Source organism: Phoca vitulina, unplaced genomic scaffold (genome assembly GCF_004348235.1).
Source record: "Phoca vitulina isolate PV1807 unplaced genomic scaffold, GSC_HSeal_1.0 scaffold2, whole genome shotgun sequence".
NCBI classification, from domain to species: Eukaryota; Metazoa; Chordata; class Mammalia; order Carnivora; family Phocidae; genus Phoca; species Phoca vitulina.
Genome location: NW_022589705.1, coordinates 88,646,869 through 88,665,592, shown reverse-complemented (window position 1 = coordinate 88,665,592; position 18,724 = coordinate 88,646,869). Strand labels below are relative to the sequence as shown.

At 54.9% G+C, this 18,724-nt stretch overlaps 1 protein-coding gene across 4 annotated transcripts in view; it reads left to right on the top strand.

Annotated features, from left to right (window-relative positions):
- Positions 1–22: 22 nt before the first annotated feature.
- ARHGEF10L (Rho guanine nucleotide exchange factor 10 like) overlaps positions 23–18,724 on the top strand; it is a 142,465-nt gene continuing 123,763 nt past the window's right edge. For all 4 annotated transcript variants that reach the window (XM_032392665.1, XM_032392656.1, XM_032392646.1 and 1 more), the window contains exon 1: positions 23–128. The gene's annotated coding sequence lies outside the window, so the exon portion shown is untranslated. The remainder of the gene's footprint in view (positions 129–18,724) is intronic.

Genomic DNA, 18,724 nt, shown 5'->3' with positions numbered 1-18,724 from the left:
TGGGGCGCGGGGCTGGGGCCGCCCGGCCCTGGGCGCCCGCGGCCGCCGGGACAGCTGACGCGCGGAGCGGCCGCCGGCGCTTTGTGAGCGGCGCGGACAACAAAGGCGCAGCCGGGCGGCCGGAGCCGGTGAGTGCGGCCCGCGGGGCGCGGGGGCCGGGCGGGGGGCGCAGTGCGCGAGGCGGCCGCGGGGCTCCGAGCGGGCGTCACCGAGGCGCCGGGGTCCCCACCGCCCCGCGTCGGCGGGGCCCCTCGACTCGTCCGTGCCGGCTGCCGGGGGTCTCTGGGCTACCCACCCCCCCATGCGCCGGGGTCCCGGGTGTGGCTGCGAGTGTGTGTCGCCGTGCCTCGGGGTGTGCGAGTCCGGAGCCCGGGCCTTCCCCGTGGCCCTGGTGTGAGTGTGTGTCCCCAGGAGCGGCGTCTTCTGTGTCCCTTCGTCCCGGAGCCTGCGTGGCGTGGGTATGTCCCTGGGTGTGCGAGAGGCCCCCGAGCCTGGGTCTTCTCTCAGTGTGTCTCTCCTTGTGTCATTTGAGTGTGAGTGTGAGTGTGGGTACCTCTTGCGTGTACGTGTGTACTCACTGCTCCCCTCACCCCCAGTCTCTGTGTCCCTTGGGTGCCCCTTCCTTCAGCATGACTCCTGACTGCTCTTTGTGCATCAGTGTGTGTGTGTGAGAGAGAGAGAGAGAGAGAGAGAGAGAAAGAGAGAGAGACCAGGTGCCTCACTGTCCAGGCCATTCACCAGGCCTTCAGGTCCTGCTGCCAGTGTGGTCCCCATCTCCCTGTGCTGACCTTGGGGGTCCCTGGGATTACACGGAGTCAGGGGATGCTCCTGTCACCTCTGTTCTGGGCTGGCCTCTCCCGCCCTGGACCCCTGCCCAGAGGTAGAACAGGGTCAGCCTCACAAAGTAGGAAGTGTGGGAGGAGAGGATGGCCCGGTCAGCTGGAAGGCCACGGCCGCAGAATGAGGTCAGGCCTGGACACTCCTCGAGGCAGGGGAGTGTGTCCGGGGTGGGGGCCCTGCTGAGAATGAAGGCTAGCCTCCTGGCCTCCAGGAGTGGTCTCTGAGGGGGAGCCCCCAGGCCCGATGTGGGAGAGTGTGGGGCTGGTACTTCCTCTCTCTCCCAGGGTGGGGGTCCTGGGGCAGGGGTCAGGAATCTTCTTTTCGCTTCGATAGCCTGAGGACCCTGTCTCAGGCCACAGCAGGGAGGAGGTGGGGGGTGGGCTGTACTTTCCACTGGCTCTGGAGCTGAGATATAACCTCAAAGTCCTTGGCCTTCCTGAGGGATTCAGCTGGGGGAAGGCATGCCCTGCCTGCCTGGAGCCCCATCTGTTCCCCTGCGGATGCTGGGGAGAGAGGACAGGCTCATTAAAATGCTCAGCCCTTCCCTGCAGGCCCTGCTCGAATGGCCATCAGCTGCAGCGTCCATCCGTCCATCTGCCCCAGCACAGCACCCGCCCAGTGTCCTGGCCTCAGGCATAGACTACAAAGGAGGGCACAGTCTGGAGATGTCCAAGCTCCCTGTGACCATGGGTTAGGGGCTATCCTCCTTTCTCAGGGTCTCAGGGTGAAGCTCAGAACCCTCCTTGTGGCTTGTGAGGCCCCACTTTGTGTCTGGGTCTCTCACTCTGTTCCATCACGCTCACGTTCCCGAGGTCCCTTGCCCCTTCCTTTTCTGCCAGAGAGCCTTCCCCCAGCTCTTCCCTCTCTCCACTAAGTTGACCCCATCCTTCACTTCTCCATTCCTCATTCAGGAGGCTCTTTTTTGGTCAGCCAGGTTGGCTCAAGAATTCTTGTTCACGGGGTGCCTGGCTGGCTCAGTCGGTAAAGCATGTGACTTTTGATCTCTGGGTCCTGAGTTCAAGCCCCACATTGGGCATGGAGCCTACTTAAAAAAGGGAAAAAGAATTCTCATTCATGATGCTCTTAGAGCCCTCATTCCAGTGGGGGTGGCTTGTTTATACCCCCCAGAGGATGGTAAGCCTTCGAGAGCAGGGACCATGTCTGTCCTTGATCACCAGCTTAGAATGGTGCCTGACACATAGTAGGTACTCAATAGATAGTTGCCAATTGAGTGGATATGGGTGACCAATGGCTCCTAAATTGTGCTGTTTCAGGTTTTCTCTTTGGGGGAGTCTAGGGAGGAGGGAAAGCTAGTGAACTCCTTGGGGCCGAGGTACCAGGTTAGTGTAAGGGGGAGGAGGCCTACTGTATATTAGATAAACTCTAAATTAATTAACATATTTTATATTTGATAAGTGCCAGTTGCTGGGCTAGCTCCTTCGCCAATGTGACCTCTTAAAACAGGAACGTAGCAGAAAGAATATAATCTTCTTAGATCAAGTTTGAAAAGATAAAGTAGGTGAGAGTATATACATGAATAATATAAACACATGTCCTATGAAATATATATCCTATATAAATGTGATAATGGTATATTGTTCTTTCATATCCACTATCTCTCTGTTTCTATGGCAGCCCTGATAATTAGGCAGGGAAAATGGGTTCGTACCCATTTTACAGATGAAGAGGTGAAACGTAGCACTTAAGTGACTGCCTGAGGTCACAGTTAGTTCGTGGGGCACTCAAGCCTCAGTCTCCCTGAATGCCCAGTCCTCCTTTCTTCTGCGAGCTTGTCTTCAGTGCCTTTGTATTCTTGTCACCTGGCTTGACAGCGGTGAGCGAGCCACTGTCCTTATCCTCAAGGGGTCTGAAGTCCAGAAACGAGAATCAGAGTCATAAATGGGGGCAGAGTGGGCCAGCGTTCTCTTTCCATCCCACTGTGCCTTCCGGGCCCCAGCTCAGTTTCTTTGCCTTGGTGGAGGGCATCAAAGCCACCTTCCTATGGGGTCCTGTTTCCCAGAGTGACCTATCCTTGCAGAGCCCGTGCAGGGCCCTGAGCCCTGGTATCCTGGAGCCCGTTTGTACTGAAGCACGAGAGCTGATTGCTCAATTGTAGGAATTTTGTGAGCTGGCCGTTAAACAGCCATTATAAAAATTTTTACTATATAAGCTTATAATTAAATAAATTATGCTAAAGACAAGGTGACATATACTCAAAATGTAGTACTTTCTAGTTATTTCACTGTATTTTACCATTGCCTGTTTTTGTGGTAGTGTCTTTTGTATGTGTATATATTACATGCAAATATATACATATGTATGCGTATGCATATATATGTGCGTCTCTTTGTGTATATATGTATATAACATGCACACGGATGTGCTTTTGCACATCCTTTCCCAGCTCTGTGGTTACTGATGTCACCTTAGTAGCTTGAAACTGGCCACAGGGAGAGTATTTATACCACAGAAATTGGTATACTGCAAGTCAGAGGTATTTTCCCCGGCTGAGAGCCAATTGTTAAATATTTACCAGCACACCAACGGGATCCAGCAGGGAGCAACTTGGGCACAGCCCTTCCCTGGGGCTTGCATTCTGGTGTGACACCTCCCTAGGGCTAGTTTAAGGCCCTCACGGGTACAAAGTGGGAGGGGCAGCTGCTGGGCTGGGCCTCCTGTGGTTGTAGGGGGTCATAAATTGCCCTCAAACGAGCTCCCCACTCTAGAAACCGAGTTGTTACATTAGAGTGCGTCCAGAGAGAGGGGGGATGGGATGAGGATAAGACCCAGTTAATTGAGGGCCTGCTTTGCCATTGATTGAATAACCACACTCAAGGTGACCCAGGCATTTGGGAGGCAAAGTGGCGGTGGTGCCCGAAGACCGTGGACAAGTCAAACAGCTCAGGGCTGGTGAGGATGTGATGTCCAGGACACGGGTGGCTAGAGCTGTTTGCGCCTGGCTTAGACAACAGCAGGCGTGACCCATCCCTATGGGTTCAGGGACAGCGTGAGACATAGAGTCAGACTGTTGGATGGACAAGCTGCAGCTCTCGTACGATCTGAGAGCTCTGGATGGGAGATGGACACGGGTACACTTATCTGCCATGGAGGCGTGTGCCGCGAATAGCGGGAGAATGGGGTGGGGAGAGGGGAAGGGTCTGGATAGAAGGAACAGCATGTGCAAAGGCTCAGAGGCATAGCTGTTGGGAGATCAGCCTGGCTCTGGTGTCAGGTGAGCCTGAAGTCTGCAGGGCTGTGGCAGAGCACGGGAAGTGGTGAAGCCTGAAGTCAGGGGGCCCTGAGACATCTGGGAACCGGCAAAGAGACCCTGCCAAGCCTGGCTCGCCAGGGGCATTGTGCCCTGCGGATCACCCCTGCCCCTGCAAAGCTTTAAAGTTTCTCGGTATCTTTTTCTTATCCCCGAAGCTTGCTGCTGCTCTAGCCTGGTATCTGTGGCTTGTGGAGCCTTTGGAAAGATTTTCATTTTGATATCAGGCCAAACAAAGGAGAATCGAGGAGGTGAGTCTGCTGCCCTCCCCCCACCTTCAATAATACCAGAAAAGCCAAAGATAAAAGTAACTGATCTTTAGGTTACCCAGTATTTCTGGTTGCCTCTGCTGCTTCAACCCTTGAGATAGGCAGGTAATTGTGAGCTTGTTTGTTGAAAGGCAACCCATGTTTATGCCTGTATGCGCCAGGCATTCTTCACGCATCCGTTCATTTAATTCCCATATTGATACCGCAGGTGGGTACTTTTATCCCACCTTACAGATGGAGAAACTGAGTCTTAGAGAGGTTGCTTGACTTTCCCAAGGACACAGTGTCTGTAAGTGGCAGCATTGGAGCCAGGTAGGCCCTGAGATCTCTCTACAATGGATTTCCTCCTCTACGCTGCTTTCTTCTTCCCTTTGAGGAGGGCAGGGAGAGAATGCACAGCAGGTCTGTAATCCCAACACACTTTACTACTCTTTGTTTGAAGTTACTGTGTGTTTTTTAACCCACGAGGCTGGGTTCATCACCCTGTGGCTTTGGGTCAAGGCTAAGAACAGAGCCACCTGCCCAAATGGGCCCCCTGGGCCTGGTGTCCGGAAGGAGCTAACAATAAAGGCTAGCATTTATGGAGAGAGCTCATAGTTATGGAGTGGCAGGCCTGTGGCTCACGGGAGCTTGTTTGGTCCTGAGCCACGCTGCTAGGTAGATTGTAACATCTTCTCCATTTTGCTCCCAATGAGGTGGAGGACAGGGCCACGCAGTTGGGAGGGCTGGAAGCAGCGGAATGAGTTCACCTCATTCTGTTCCGCCCAGAGCCCCAGATCTCAACCCCGCATCCGGGGCCTGGTCTGGCCGTGCCTTTGATGTCCCCGGCAGGCAGCGGTGCCCACGTGCTGTGGGGAACAGGGAAGTGGAGCTGACCACTTGGCTGGAAGCACGGGTTGTCTCCACCTCTCTTTGAGAGCCTGGCGCTGAGCCCTCTGCCAGGGGATTTATCTTCCCACGGACCTTTCTATCCAATGGGTGGACCCAGCCCCACGTCCCACTTCTTTGAAGGTAGACCCCCCCAGTCTGGGGCAGGGCAGGTGGTTGGGGTGGCCCGTCCCTGGGACGGTGTGTAGGACCCTAGGTGAGGCGGCCTTTTTGGCCTCCTACTCCTCCTTGGGAGCCTGGCCTCCCCGCAGAACTCCCCCTTCCAGTGGCTGCCTGATTGGTATGCGCCCCTGAACTCCAGCCACTAGCACACAAGGCGGGGATCAGCTCCCAATACTTCCCTCTCTTCATTGTTTGAAGTGGGCTGACTTGGAAGGAGCTTTAAAAATGCGGGCTTTTTATTCAATTTCCCTAGAAAAACAATGGTTTAAATTAAATAGAGGAATAACAGTCTCTGGAAATGGAAGACAAATATTCCTGAACCCAGACATTACCCAGAACCTTTGAATGTCTTTTAAAGTACGGGTTTATTTTACTTGAAATTATGCATGTATTGCATGACCAGTGCGGAGAACTTGGAAAACAGAGAAGAAAATAAGCTCGCCCTTTCTTCTGCCACCCAAAGACAATCTCTCTCAACATTGTGGTGCGCGTGGTTCATTTCTCCCGTGAGTGCTTTGCTCGCTCGGCGAGCCCTGGGTTTTAAAAGGTCAGGCCTGTGTTGGGTGTCGGGCATAGATGGGGACGCGGCCCCTGCTGAGCCTCTTTCTGCACCAGACCTTGGACAACTCACTTGGCCCCTCTTTGCTCCGACTTCCTCATCTGTAAGATGGGGGTGACCCAGGCAGCTGTGTCCCAGGGTGGGAGGATGTAACGAGAGGGCAGGCAGGCTGCTTGGGACAGCGCCTGGCCCCGTAAAGAGCTTAGCAGCACTGGCTGTCGTTCCAATGGGGACCAGGCAGTAGCCTTGCCCTTGTGAAGCTTTCGTGATGGAAAGGAGACAAGTCCCAAACCAATCAAACAAATGAATGAAATGAACTGCTTGTCATGGGATTAGGCCTGTGAAGGGAGCAAGCTGATGTGATGTGATGGTAATAACTGGGGGCTTGGGTTGGTGGTGGAGGGGGTATGCGTGGGGAATGTGGTGCGGAATTTGTTAGCTGGAGGTGGTCAGGGGGGCCTCTCTGAAGAGACACATTTAAGCTGAGACTGAATGACAGAGAACTGAGGGAAAAGTATTCCAGGCAAGGGTACGGCAAATGCAAAGGCCCTGCGGCCAGAGTGATCTTGGCCTGTTTAAGCAGCAGAAAGCCCAGAGCCTGCAGCGGGCAAGGGGACGAAGGCAGTGTTAAGAAGGCAAGCGGGGGGGCGCCTGGGTGGCTCAGTCGTTAGTTAAGCGTCTGCCTTCGGCTCAGGTCGTGATCCCAGGGTCCTAGGATCGAGCCCCGCATTGGGCTCCCTGCTCTGCGGGAAGCCTGCTTCTCCCTCTCCTACTCCCTCTACTTGTGTTCCCTCTCTCTCTATCTCTCTCTGTCAAATAAATAAATAAAATCTTAAAAAAAAAAAAAGAAGGCAAGCAGGTAGGATGGTTAATCTAGATGCCACAGGAAGCCGTTGGAAGTTTGTGTTCTTCATTTCACATAAATACCTTTATTAAGGACATAACAAATCCAAGATTCCAGCTGTTAATAACTCCATTAGGAAATTTACCTTTTCCCAGGTAACTTATTCAAAAATGATTTACTGAGTGCCTATTACGTGGAAGCACTTGAGTAGGTGCCATGGGCTGAGGGACAGTCACAAAGCTCAGCAAGATGAAGCCTGGCCCACAGGTAGCCCGCGGTGCCCACGTGCCATCTCACTGACCCAGCACCACCCACCAGAGCCTTGTGGGCTCTGATTTGGGCAGGGTGCTCTGGCTGCAGGGAGGAGAACTGGACGTATGGGCTGGGGTGCCATTAGCACATAGTGGGGGCAGGTGGGAGCACCCAGAGGGAAGGTGTGGAGGAGAGGTCTGGTCATGTGGATGGCGGGGAGCCGGGAGAGGAGCTGAGAAGGGTAGCTGGAAGGAGAAGGGAGAGTGGGGTGTCTGGGGAGCGGATATGGGGGACCGTTCTGGAAAGGAGCTCATGGTCAGCAGGGCTGCCGGCTACTGAGAGTCCACGTGAGATGAGACAGAAAGTGGCCACTGGTTTTGGGCACGTGGAGGCAGCACAGGTCTTCTGTAAGAGTGGCTTTGGGGGAGTGATGGGGCGCGAATCCCAAGTGGCAGCCACTCGAGGGCCGGGCAGACAAGGAAGATGACCATGCGTGGGGATAGCGTGTGAGGTGCTAGGTAGGCGAGGGGCAGTCGGGAAAGGTGTCTTGTTGGAGAGAAGGGTGGACCTGGGAGAATGGTTTGTGCTGGTGGCCAGGACTGCTCCTGGGGATGAGAGGGGACAAGACACATGGGGCAGTTAGGGGAGCCGGCCCTGTAGGCACACAGGAGAGGGTGGGACTGGTGACATGAGGTGGGTGGGGGTGGCCGGGTGGCGGCAGCAAACACGCTGCTCGGGGAATGGGAGACAATGGGGTTGATTTGGATTATACAAGATGGGGGTCTGGGGACAGTCTCGTCCAATGGCCTCATGCTTCTCCATGAAAGCTTGACCAGGGGAAGTGGGAGGTGGGGGTCCAGTCCTGCCAAGACTGCCCACTCCGGGGGGTGGTCATTCACAGCCACCGAGAGAGCAGGCTGAGGTTGCTGGGTCCCCAGAATGAGGGAGGCAGGCGCTCTGTGGCGGCTCTTGTCCAGCGGGGGAGCTGGGAGCCAAGAGCTCCGTGGTCTGTCTGAGATGCCACAGCGGGGCCGAGCCCTCATTTCCCGACTTGGTGGCACTCACATTCCTCGGGGCACTGGGCTGCTGGGGCCGGGCCTGTGCCGGGTCGGTGCGGAGGGGGCCCTGGAGCCCATTGGGAGTGTGGTGCTGGAAGAACTCGGCCCTGCAACAGAAGCTGCAGTGGCCCGGCCGGGTCTGGCGGCCCCTGGCCTCACGCTCACCTCCCAGTTTTCTTCTCCGAGGCCCGGGCAAGGCATTCATCTTTATGTGCCAGGCCCTGAACTGAGGCCTCTGGAGGAGGAGCTCACTGAGTCCCCGCACTGACTGGCGTGCGGAGTTACTCTCACCCCCCGGGGGGAGAGGCCCTGAGAGGTGGCAGACCAAGCCAGCAGGCTCTCGCCAGCTACAAAAGCGGGGTGGGGGGCCACACACCCAGGCCGCTAGCTGCCCGTCCTGCAACATTCCCATTTTGCAGAGGAGGCCTCCAAAGCCAGCGGGTGAGTTAAGCGTTTTCACCGGCCTGTCCTTGCCCTCCTCCTGACGCATCTTTATGGAGCACCTCCTGGGAGCTGGGCACCACTGGGCTAGGCGAATCAAATATGCTTACCCTCTTTCTGGTGGGGGAGGCAGACAGGTGAGCGATGCAAAGATGGGAGAGTGCCTAACCCAGGTGTGGGGGCTCCGAGGGCTGTCCCAGGGGAGTGTCTGAGCCAAGCAGCCAAGAGGTAGTTCGGGGGAGCGGGGCAGAAGGCTTCCAGGCATGAACAAAGGCTGGGGGGATGAGCGTTTAGTGGGGCCCTGTCCTGCAGGGAGGGAGCTCTGGAAGCTGCCGCAGAGTTGCTCTGTGTATCTCACTAGGCGTTTGCCCTTTATCTTGAGCATCATAGGGAGCCAGTCAAGTGTTTCAGGCGAGGGAGGGACATGACCAGAACTTTTTGTTCTGGGTGGAGACTGGGTTGGAAGGGACAAGAGACATCAGGGAGACCTTTGGAGGCTGTCACAGGCTCTCCGATTCCTAGATCAGTCTGTGAACCCTGCCGTTTCTTTTCTTTTCTTTCTTTCTTTCTTTCTTTCTTTCTTTCTTTCTTTCTTTCTTTCTTTCTTTCTTTCTTTCTTTCTTTTCTTTCCTTTCTTTCCTTTCTCTTTCTTTCTTTTTTAAGATTTGATTTTTAAGTAATCTCTACACCCAATGTGGGACTTAAACTCATGACCCCAAGATCGAGAGTTGCACGCGGGATGAGACAGAAAGTGGCCACTGGCTTTTGCCTAAACTCATGACCCCGAGATCGAGAGCCAGCCAGGCATCCCAACCCTGCTGCTTCATTAGTGCTTCCCAAACTCTGCTCATTTCTCTTTCCTATAAATGTTCCTGAGGCTCAGAGAGGTTATGCAACTTCCCTGAGGTCCCACAGCGTAACAGGGCATCCAGGCTGGGGGACCAGTCCCCTGAGTGAAACAACCAGAGTCTCCGGGGTGGAAGCAGGTGGTGAGTAACCCCTGGAAGGGGCTCACTGGGGCTCCAGTGATAAGTCACCATCCGCACATCCCCTTGTGCCTGCAGATGTTGCCTTTTTGCAGTCTCAGAGAATGGGTGGTGCCTCTGGGAGGGAGGAACTGGGCCGTTGCTGGGAACTGGGAGTTGGCCTCTGGAGCCAGAGCCCCATGGGCTGTTTTAAAGCAGTTTGCTGGGGACTGGCTTCTTCCGCAGTGAGTGATTGGAAAACCCTCTGGGGCTGGGCCAGGTCATGGGTGGTCAGTGCGGGAGGCGGTCTCCCTGCTAGGGAGGGTGGCTGTATTTGACAGCTGCTGGGCAGAAGCCTCATCGTCGGGGGCACCAGGAGAGATGGGGCGCCGTTAGCAGAGCCCGGCCCTTCTGAGCCCCAGCACTCTGGGCAGGTGTCTGGCCTCCCCGGAGCCTTGGTTACCTCAGCTGTGAGGCAGGGAGAGGATTAAATGTGATTGCGAAGGATTGAATAACCAGCGTTTGCTGAGGGCCCAGAGTATCCAGGCGCCGCGTATTACTCCTCTTTCAGTTCTTTGTGGCAATCTCGTGAGGTGTGCATAGTTGTTTTCTTCATTTTATAGATGAAGCAGCTGAGGAAGAGAGAGGGCAAGTAATTTGCCCCAAACCACGCAACTAGTAAATGGCAGAACCTGAACCCCAATCCACCAGACTCTGGAGCCCTCCCTTGAAACCCCTCCCATCCCTGTCGGACTCTGTTCAGCCGAGCCCTTCCTTGGCACATCACCCGACAGAATCTTGTGGGGGCTCCCGCATTCTGCCCGCCCCACTGACCCCTTAAGTTTCATCATGAAGCCTTGGAGCTCCAGCGGCCGAAGCCCCTTATTCACCATGTCACAGCTACTTGTGGCAGACTTGGGGTGTGAACCCCAGCATCCCAGACCCCTTGGCCTGCCCTTTTTACTACCCCAGGACCTGAGGAAGAGCACCCAACCGGGAGCCAGGCACCCATCTCTTCCTTGAACCAGCCAGGAGAGCTTGGGCAACATTTCACCCCATCCCTGACTTCGCCCTGAGCCTTGATTTCCTCTTCTGCAAGATGGGCAGGTTGAGAACCTGGAGTCTCTACTGATTCAGATAATCCATGAGTCTAAGATTTCAGGTTTCTAGGAATCCATGAGTCAGACATTTGCCACTTTTCCTACTTCCTGTCTGTTGCCCAGGGAACCAAGGGAGATTGAATTGAAGAAACAACTCAAAAAGCAGCTTATGATGCAAGCATTGATTGAGCCCCAGTGTGTGCCCAGCAGGGAGGCGGATACCGTTGGCTGCGCTGTGGCCGTGGGGAGCGAGGCACAGAGAGCCTGGCGAACTTTCCCAAGGGTCCGGTGACAGAGCTCCCCGTGTATGAGGCGGTGCCGAGGGTACGTGTGCGGGATGCTTCCTCCTCCATATGCCCTCACATGGAGCCCTCTGCAAAACCATCTCTCTGGGGCTCTAGATGGAAAAATCCACCCCGTCCATCCATGCTTGAGAAACGGCCACGAGGGGCCCCTCTGGAAATGCAAAATGGCTGTGGAGACCAGTGAAGGGACAGTGGCAAGGAGAGCAAAGACAGTGCTTCGTCCACCATTGGCCAGAGCGCAGCCCTGCCTGGCAGCTCGCCTGGAGAGCGGCCTCGGCTGTTTACAGAGAAAGGGACTTGGGACCAGGGAGAGGTTGTGGCTGGCGGGGAGGGAAATAGGAGCTGAGGTAGGATGATGGAGTCAGAGACTCATTTAGAGCTGGAAGGGCCTTCTGGGATCATGTAGTCCAAGCTCCTAATTTTGTGCATGGAAACAGGTTAGTCTGGAGGCTGGCTGTGACTTGCAGCAGACCCAGGAACAGAAGAGGATTCGGGAAGCTGGATCATCAGCCTCAGCGCCTGGCTGCTCTCATGGGCATAACTTCCCGCCAGGTCCTGCCCACCCACTGTCCCTCCCATCAGAACAAACACCACAACAATAGTAATCGGTGAAAGGAATCATCTTGCTGAATGCTAAGCACATTGGTCTCTGGAATGGATTCAGGGGGCAGGCTGTCTTGCTCAAGTCCCACTGCTCCCACCTCCTGGCCTAGTGACATTGGGCAGGGTACGTTCCTCCTCTTTGCTGACAACTCGCTTCTTGTGTATCATGATTTAAGCAAATTCTGAAATTACAGGACTTCTCAGTGCCTTTAATATGTTGAGTATTGTTAATCTCCAGGGGGCAGATTTCTACTCTCGTTTTTCCATAGTCTTGGACCACTGAACACTTTTTTTTTCTGTGAGCCCCTATTAGCATATTTCCAGACATAGGTGTTCCCTTGAATATGCAGATTGAGAAACCCTGATGTTGGTGGTTCCTCAGGACTGTTTTAAACTTTTAAACTCAGACACTATGGACTGATAGTGGAGTTTTGGGGAGACATCCCCACTGATCTGTGACAACCAACTCTTCCCCCACCCCGTCTCCCTGGGGTCCACAGAACCATTACCCCCCAGACTGTTTATGCTCATTCCATTCCCCAGCATGAGTTACCTCATCACTGTTGGTGGTCGAGGCAGCAGGAGGCTTCCATGATTGGAGCTACCAGGTCTTCCTGGGGCAGCACAACAGGCTGAGATGTCCTGGGCCGGCAGCCTGTGCCCTGCTGAAGGCTCTTCCCAGGGACCCTGGCTCACCTGGCCCCAGGCTGCTCTGGTCTGCATAGGGGGCTCTGCTCCTCCCTGGCATCCTCCCTACCTGCTCCCAGGTGACACCTCGGTGTCACTGAAGATGGCCTTTCTCGGAAGGTGAGGTGTGCATGGAGGTGCGCATCAGGTGATCTTAGCACCCTGGGGAGCCCACGACCCAGTGATTCTCATATATTTGTGTACTGCAGGCTCGTCCAGACAGCCTGCTAAGAATACAGATTCTTGGGCCACACCCCAAGAGACTCTAAATTCATAGATTGGGGTCGGACCTTAAAATCTACATTTTTTTAAAAATAAAGATTTAGTTATTTATTTGAGAGAGAGAGAGAGAGCATGTGCACCTGAGCATGGTGGGGAGGGGCAGAGGGAGAGGGAGAGGGAGAGAGAGAATCTCAGGCAGACTCCATGCTGAGCACGGGAGTCTGATGGGGGCTCGATCTCACGACCCTGAGATCAAAACCTGAGCCGAAACCAAGAGTCAGATGCTCAACTGACTGCACCACCCAGGAGCCCCCAAATCTACATTTTTAAAAAGCCTCATTTAAGTGGTTCTCAAGTCAGTAGTTTAAGGGCCACACTTTGAAAAATGCTAAAATGCTGTTAGACTCTCTTTGAACCAAACAATGCTTAGGAGAAGGGCCCGCTGGGGTTGGTGATGGCTCTGTTTGGCCCTGTTTGGAGATGCCCTCATCTGTGGTCACAGCCTTCAGTAGCTGGTGACCTCTCTTCCCCATAAGCTAGTGTTCCCCAAGCCTGGCTGGTTACTGGAATTGCCAGGATGCTTTTGAACAAAATACGAATTCTTGAGTCATCCTTAGAGATTCTTGGAACCAGTTAGATCGCAGCTGGGACCCAGAAATCTCTATGTTTAAAAACTCCCTAGGTCTTTGGTGCATTTGTTTGTCATTCATTCAACAAGCATGTGTCAAGGCTTGCCATGGCCCAGCCCAGGGGAGGGCGTTGAGGACATAATTGTTAGGCTAGATGCAGTCTTGGACATTATGTCACCTCTTCTGCAACCTGGTGAAGGAGATACACAGTGATTACATGGGGATGCTTGGCCAGGTTGGGGAAACATGTCTAGAAAATGGTTGGGTTGGACTAAATACCTGGGGCAAAGCTGGGATTCCTAGGTAGCTGAACTTCAGTAATTTCCAGATTGAAGTGGCCTCTGGTCACTACTTATGGACGCCTGTCATTTGTTCACCACTTATTCATTCATTTATTTATCCATCCACCCATCTACCCATCCACCCATTTACCGCCCCCACCCATCCATCCATCCATCCACCCACCCATTCATCCATTATCCATTCATCCACCCACCCAGTCATCCATCCATTATCCACCCACCCATCCATCCACCTACCCATCTATCCATATGTCTGTCCATCTACCCACCCATTCATCCATCCACCCACCCATTCATCTACCTTCCACCCATCCATTCACCGTCCCACCCACCCACCCATCCACCCACCCATTCATCCATCATCCACGTCCCATCCACCCACCCATTTATTCATCATCCACCCATCCATACCCACCCATCCATCCATCATCCACCATCCACTCATTAACTTGCCCATTTACCCATCTACCCATTAACCCACCAATCCACCCACCCACCCATCCATCCATTGATCCATCCATTCATCATCTCTTGAATCTCTACCATGTGCTGAGTACTGTGCTGGGTACTGGAGGGACCAAAATGAAAGACATTATTTCTGCCCTCAAGGAACTCACAGTCTTGTGGGGAAGTCAGAAAACAAAGCAAATGATTCCAACCCAGTGTTATGTGCTTAGAAGAGCAAGTGGCCAGCTCTCTCAGTGGGCTCCATGAAACATTTCCCCAAAGTCGGTTTGTGTTAAGGCTCAAAACGAAGATGGGAGTGTCCTAGGCAGATGAGGTGGGGCACAGCTTCCAGGACAAGGAAGGCTCTTGCACTTGGGAAGGCAGGTCATGGCGGCTGGGGCAGGCAGGGGAGTCTCTTCTGCTCCTAGAGCTCAGGCTGTCTCTTGTTTTCCGTGTTTGTTTCTCCGTGAGGCCTGGTCCGCAGTAGGTACTCAGCAAACGTTCGTCGTTGGGCAGTGAGGAGGTGAGGATGGCCTTGTGCACTGTGCTGAGGAGCTTGTGGCCGTGGGGCTCCAGACAGGATGCAGGCAGGGGAATGACACCCTCATGTGGGCTCCCGCTGCTGGGTGGGGGAGAATGGGGAGGGGGACTGAGGGGCCTTCCCAGCTCTCACTCTTCCTTGGCCTCCTCAGCCTTCAGCTGCTTCCTTGTGAAGGTCAGAGCCATTGTGCTGTGCTTGGTGAGCCCACGGCGGCTTTCCAACAGTAGGTTTCTCCTGCAGCTCAGGGCACTGCCTCTGTTAGGGGGAGTGGTGAGGGGGCAGCGTAATGTGGGGGGGTGGGAGTATGAGTAGATGCAGCTAAGAGCCTTGGCTTCTGGTTCTGATCCCCACTTCTGCCTCTTATTCTCTGGGTGTCCTGTGTGTCCCTGTGTTTCAGCTCAGTTGCCCAACCTGTCCAATGGGGATAGAACAGCCTCTCCGTCCTGCGGTTCTTGGACTGATTTGGAGAGTTGTTACATGTACAGCACTTAGAACAGTGCCTGGTGTGCAGGGAGCCTCCGATGAGCATGAGCTGAGATGTGGGGCTCTGGGGGCAGTCATGCTGGGCGGCCTGGGTGGCTGGCTCTTTATTCTTCTTGCAGCCCGAAGATCTGGTTGGAATCCCACCTTCACCTCTGACTAACTGCAGAGATCTTGGCAAGCTGACTCAGGCTCTGAGCTCAGGTTTCTCATCTGTGAAATGGGAATTGACGCCCCACAGGGCTGCTGGCTAGAGCGCTGAGTCTGATAGCCTGTTCTCTGCGTTGGGCTTATTACTGAAATCAGAAAACCTGGGTCTAGACAGGTAGAGCGGAATCTCCATTTGATGAGGGTGGTGTGGACAGCGACCTCCACAGCCCACAGATTCGGGGGGTCAGTCTCATGTCTCTTGGGCCACCTCTCTTGGCCCTGGCCTTCCCCTTCACGTGGCTTCCTTGGTTTCTGGGATCGTCCTATGACTGGGGCTCTGGGTCTTCTGAGTAGGGTGCTGTGGGGCAGAGCACTTGGTCTGCAGGGGTGCTGGGGGGCAGGGACTGTCCTCCCACAGCCAGGCTGGAGCTGGGTGCCCCAGAGAGCTCGGGCTTTCTCATCCCTGTCAGAGGCTCAGCAGTGTGCCCTCCCACCTCATGTTCCTGCTTCGTTTGAATTCTCAGGGCTGAGTGACTCAGTCATGCTGAGGCACCGGGAGATTTGGGTCTCAAGCAGGTAAATATTAACCGTACAAATCTAGGTCTGAACGTAGAGCTGTGGGGCTGGCTGCTTGGGGGACTGCCAGGTTCTGAGTCTCCTACCCCAGTTGATGGCCAGGACAAGTGGGCACCCTCCAGAGGAAGAAAGGGCACCTGCTCTAAGCCAGGTGATGGTCTTTCATTGCCATTACTGTCCAGTGGTCAGGGGCTGCCCTGTTTTACAGTGAGGAGGAAACTGAGGCACAGAGCAGGCAGGAGGCCTGCTCAGCTTTACGCAGCTAATGGGATGGGCCTGGGGTTGGAACTGGGAGGGTCTGGCTGCAAAGCCCATGCTTCCCCCCACCCCTGGTTTCTCCCCCCAGTGGTCTCCTTCCCGCTGTTAGGACCACGCCAGGATGCTGGCGTATCACAGGTGCTGAGGGTTGCCCTCTGGCTCCTCTGAACCCGGGCCTCAGATTCCCTTTTTGCGAAGTGGGGACAGGTGGTTTGGGGTCCCTGGCAGGCAGGACCAAGCCCGGGACACCTGAGGGCAGTGGTACTGTGGGCACACAGGGAGCTCTCTCTGCTCGCAGCGTGTGAGGCTCGGCTGGGGCCTGGGCTGGGGTTTGGGAGTCTCCTCCTGGCCAACCAAACAAGCCTTCCCTTGAAGACTGTGTATGAGGCCCTGTGGGGACACCGAGGGCCCCGCCACAGTTTCTGTCCCCCTGGAGCTGTCACACGAGCAAGAATGAGAACACAGATTTGGGACTTCAGAATCTGGATTCGAATCCTGTGTCTTACTAGCTGTGTGATCTTGGGCAGCTGCCTTTGCCTGCCTCGGTCAGAGGCTCCCTCTGAAAGATGGGAATTATAACTCCTGCTTCATAGGGCCATTGTGAGGATGACGGGAGATGGTATTTCTCAAGCCGCTAGCACATAGTAGGTGCTCCGTAAGGCCCTCACACAGAATCTCTGAGCCTGACGGGGGCCAGCAGGCCTGCAGGGTGAGCGGAGGCCGCCTCCCCCATGATGCCAGGAGCCAGGAATAGCATGGGGATGGTTCTGCGGGCAGCGGCAGATGGGGCAGAAAGGGGCATCAGCTCCACAGTGTCGGGGGTGCAACGTGGGGGCTAAGACTGGCGGGGGAGAGAAGGAGATGTTGGCTTTCTCCTCTTACCCCCGCCCAGCCCTGTAGGTGGAGGCAGCCCCAGTGTGGCCCTTGGCTGTTTCCACAGCCAGGGAAAATCAGAACCCTGGGAGAGGAGGTGACTGGCTCCATGTCAGTGGGAGTTGGTGGCAGGACCAGGCTGACGCCCAGCCCAAGGCCCACCCGATCCTGATGCTGCATCCTTAGCTGCCTGGGGCAGGTCCCTGGGGCTGTCGGGCTCCCTGGCCTCTTTGGCCTGCCCTGGAGCCAGCTATGAACAGAATATTCTGTGTCACATGATTCACTAGATTGGCCCTTCCTCTGCCAGGAGACTTTTCGTTTTCTTTTCTTTTACTTTTCCCTAATAAGGTCCCATGTGGCTCTCTTATCTGTCCTTTCTTGGGGCCTGGAAGGCCTGTGACTTTGCCCTGGGGAGGCTGTCCCAGCAGAGCTCTGTTAATAGCTGCCAGGCTGCACGGACCCAAATGTGGGAAAGTTGAAAGGGAGGCCGAGGGAAAGCATCAGAGCTGCACAGGCCTGGCTGTGTGGCCTTGGGCAAGTCACTTTGCCTCTCTGAGCCTCCGTTTTCTTACTCAATTCAATCCAACCAGCACTTATTAAGGCCTGTTAGAGGCCAGACTATGGTGCTAGACATTTCAGGCAGAGCAGTGAACAGACTCAGCCACCGGCCTCAAGATTGAGTGGGGGACTACGTGGGGACCTGGATCTGTACTTTGAAGCATCGGAAATCTCCTGAAACGACATGTGAATCACCACGCAGCGCTCCGAGTTTGAATGGGAACTAAGAAGTGGTAGTGAGTGAGGGCAGAGGCTGGGATTTCGGGTGAATTACTGCCAGGTTGATTTCATGCTCGCCAGCAGGAAAGCGGGGAGGCTATTTCTAGAGACAGTGTTGATTTTCTGTGTACATTGCCGACATGAGCCAGTGTCCCTGGTTGTCAGCTGAGGCTGCCTTGTTCCCACGTGTGCCCCAAACTCTGCAAGAAGGAAATGCAACCCCGGGTGATATCCTAGGGCAATCCATCCCTGGCACATGGTGGGCACCCAAGAGGTGTTGGTTGAACTAGTAAGCTGAACACTGGAACACATCCCAGCAGCGGTGTGATTGATGTGGGGAGGGAGGGACAGCTCTCACAGGAGGGTGTCCTCTGTAGGAGGAAGGAGCCTTGTTCTGAGCGACTCCAGAGGACAGAGTGAGGGCAGGTTTTAGACCCTCGTCATGTGGGACAAGGGAGGACCCAAATGTGAGAGTGTGATGGGGGACGGTGATGGAGGCTCAGGGCAGGGGCAGGTGCATATGGAATACCCAGTCTGTTCCAGGCACAGTGCTAGGCTCAGTGAGCCCCGTCAGGGTAGGGGTTGGGGCCTTCTCCCTATTTGTCCGCTGATGTATCCCAAACACCTGGAACAGCTCTGGGCTCGTGGAGGTGCTTCATGAATGTGGGTTGAATGAATGAATGAGTGTATTACTTAACTGGGTCTCAGCAGTGACATCACATCCAGTTTGCAGATGGATAAACTGAGGTGTAGGGAGGTCAAGTCACACATCGGCTCCAGCCGCTCATGTTGGGTCAGGATTTGGAGTCCGGGCTGCCAGATTTCAAAGTCCGTGCTCTGAGTCACCCACTTGTCAGGGTCCTCAGGAAGGAATTCTTGTGCTGGCTGACAGGTTGCATTTCACCCTCTCAAAGACCCCTCTCTTGAGAGTGATGGAGTGTGGGAAAATGCAGAAACAATAGTGGGTTAATGCTGCAGGGCCCTGTGGCTAATCCCGGCCATGAGCTCCTGCTCGGACTGGTGGGCTCTCTTTCAAGGAGCCAGGTTAGGAGGGGATTCGATGCTGCCAGCCCTCAGGGTCCTTCCAGAACTGGACTGATGTCATGGTCCTCTCAGCCACATGCCCACCCTGGTCGGCGCAGTGGGGCCTGGAACTTAGGCTGCCCCTGCCTGGGTGCCTTCTCTAGGGTGGTAGTCGGATTGATCTGGGTGAACTCAGATGTTCATA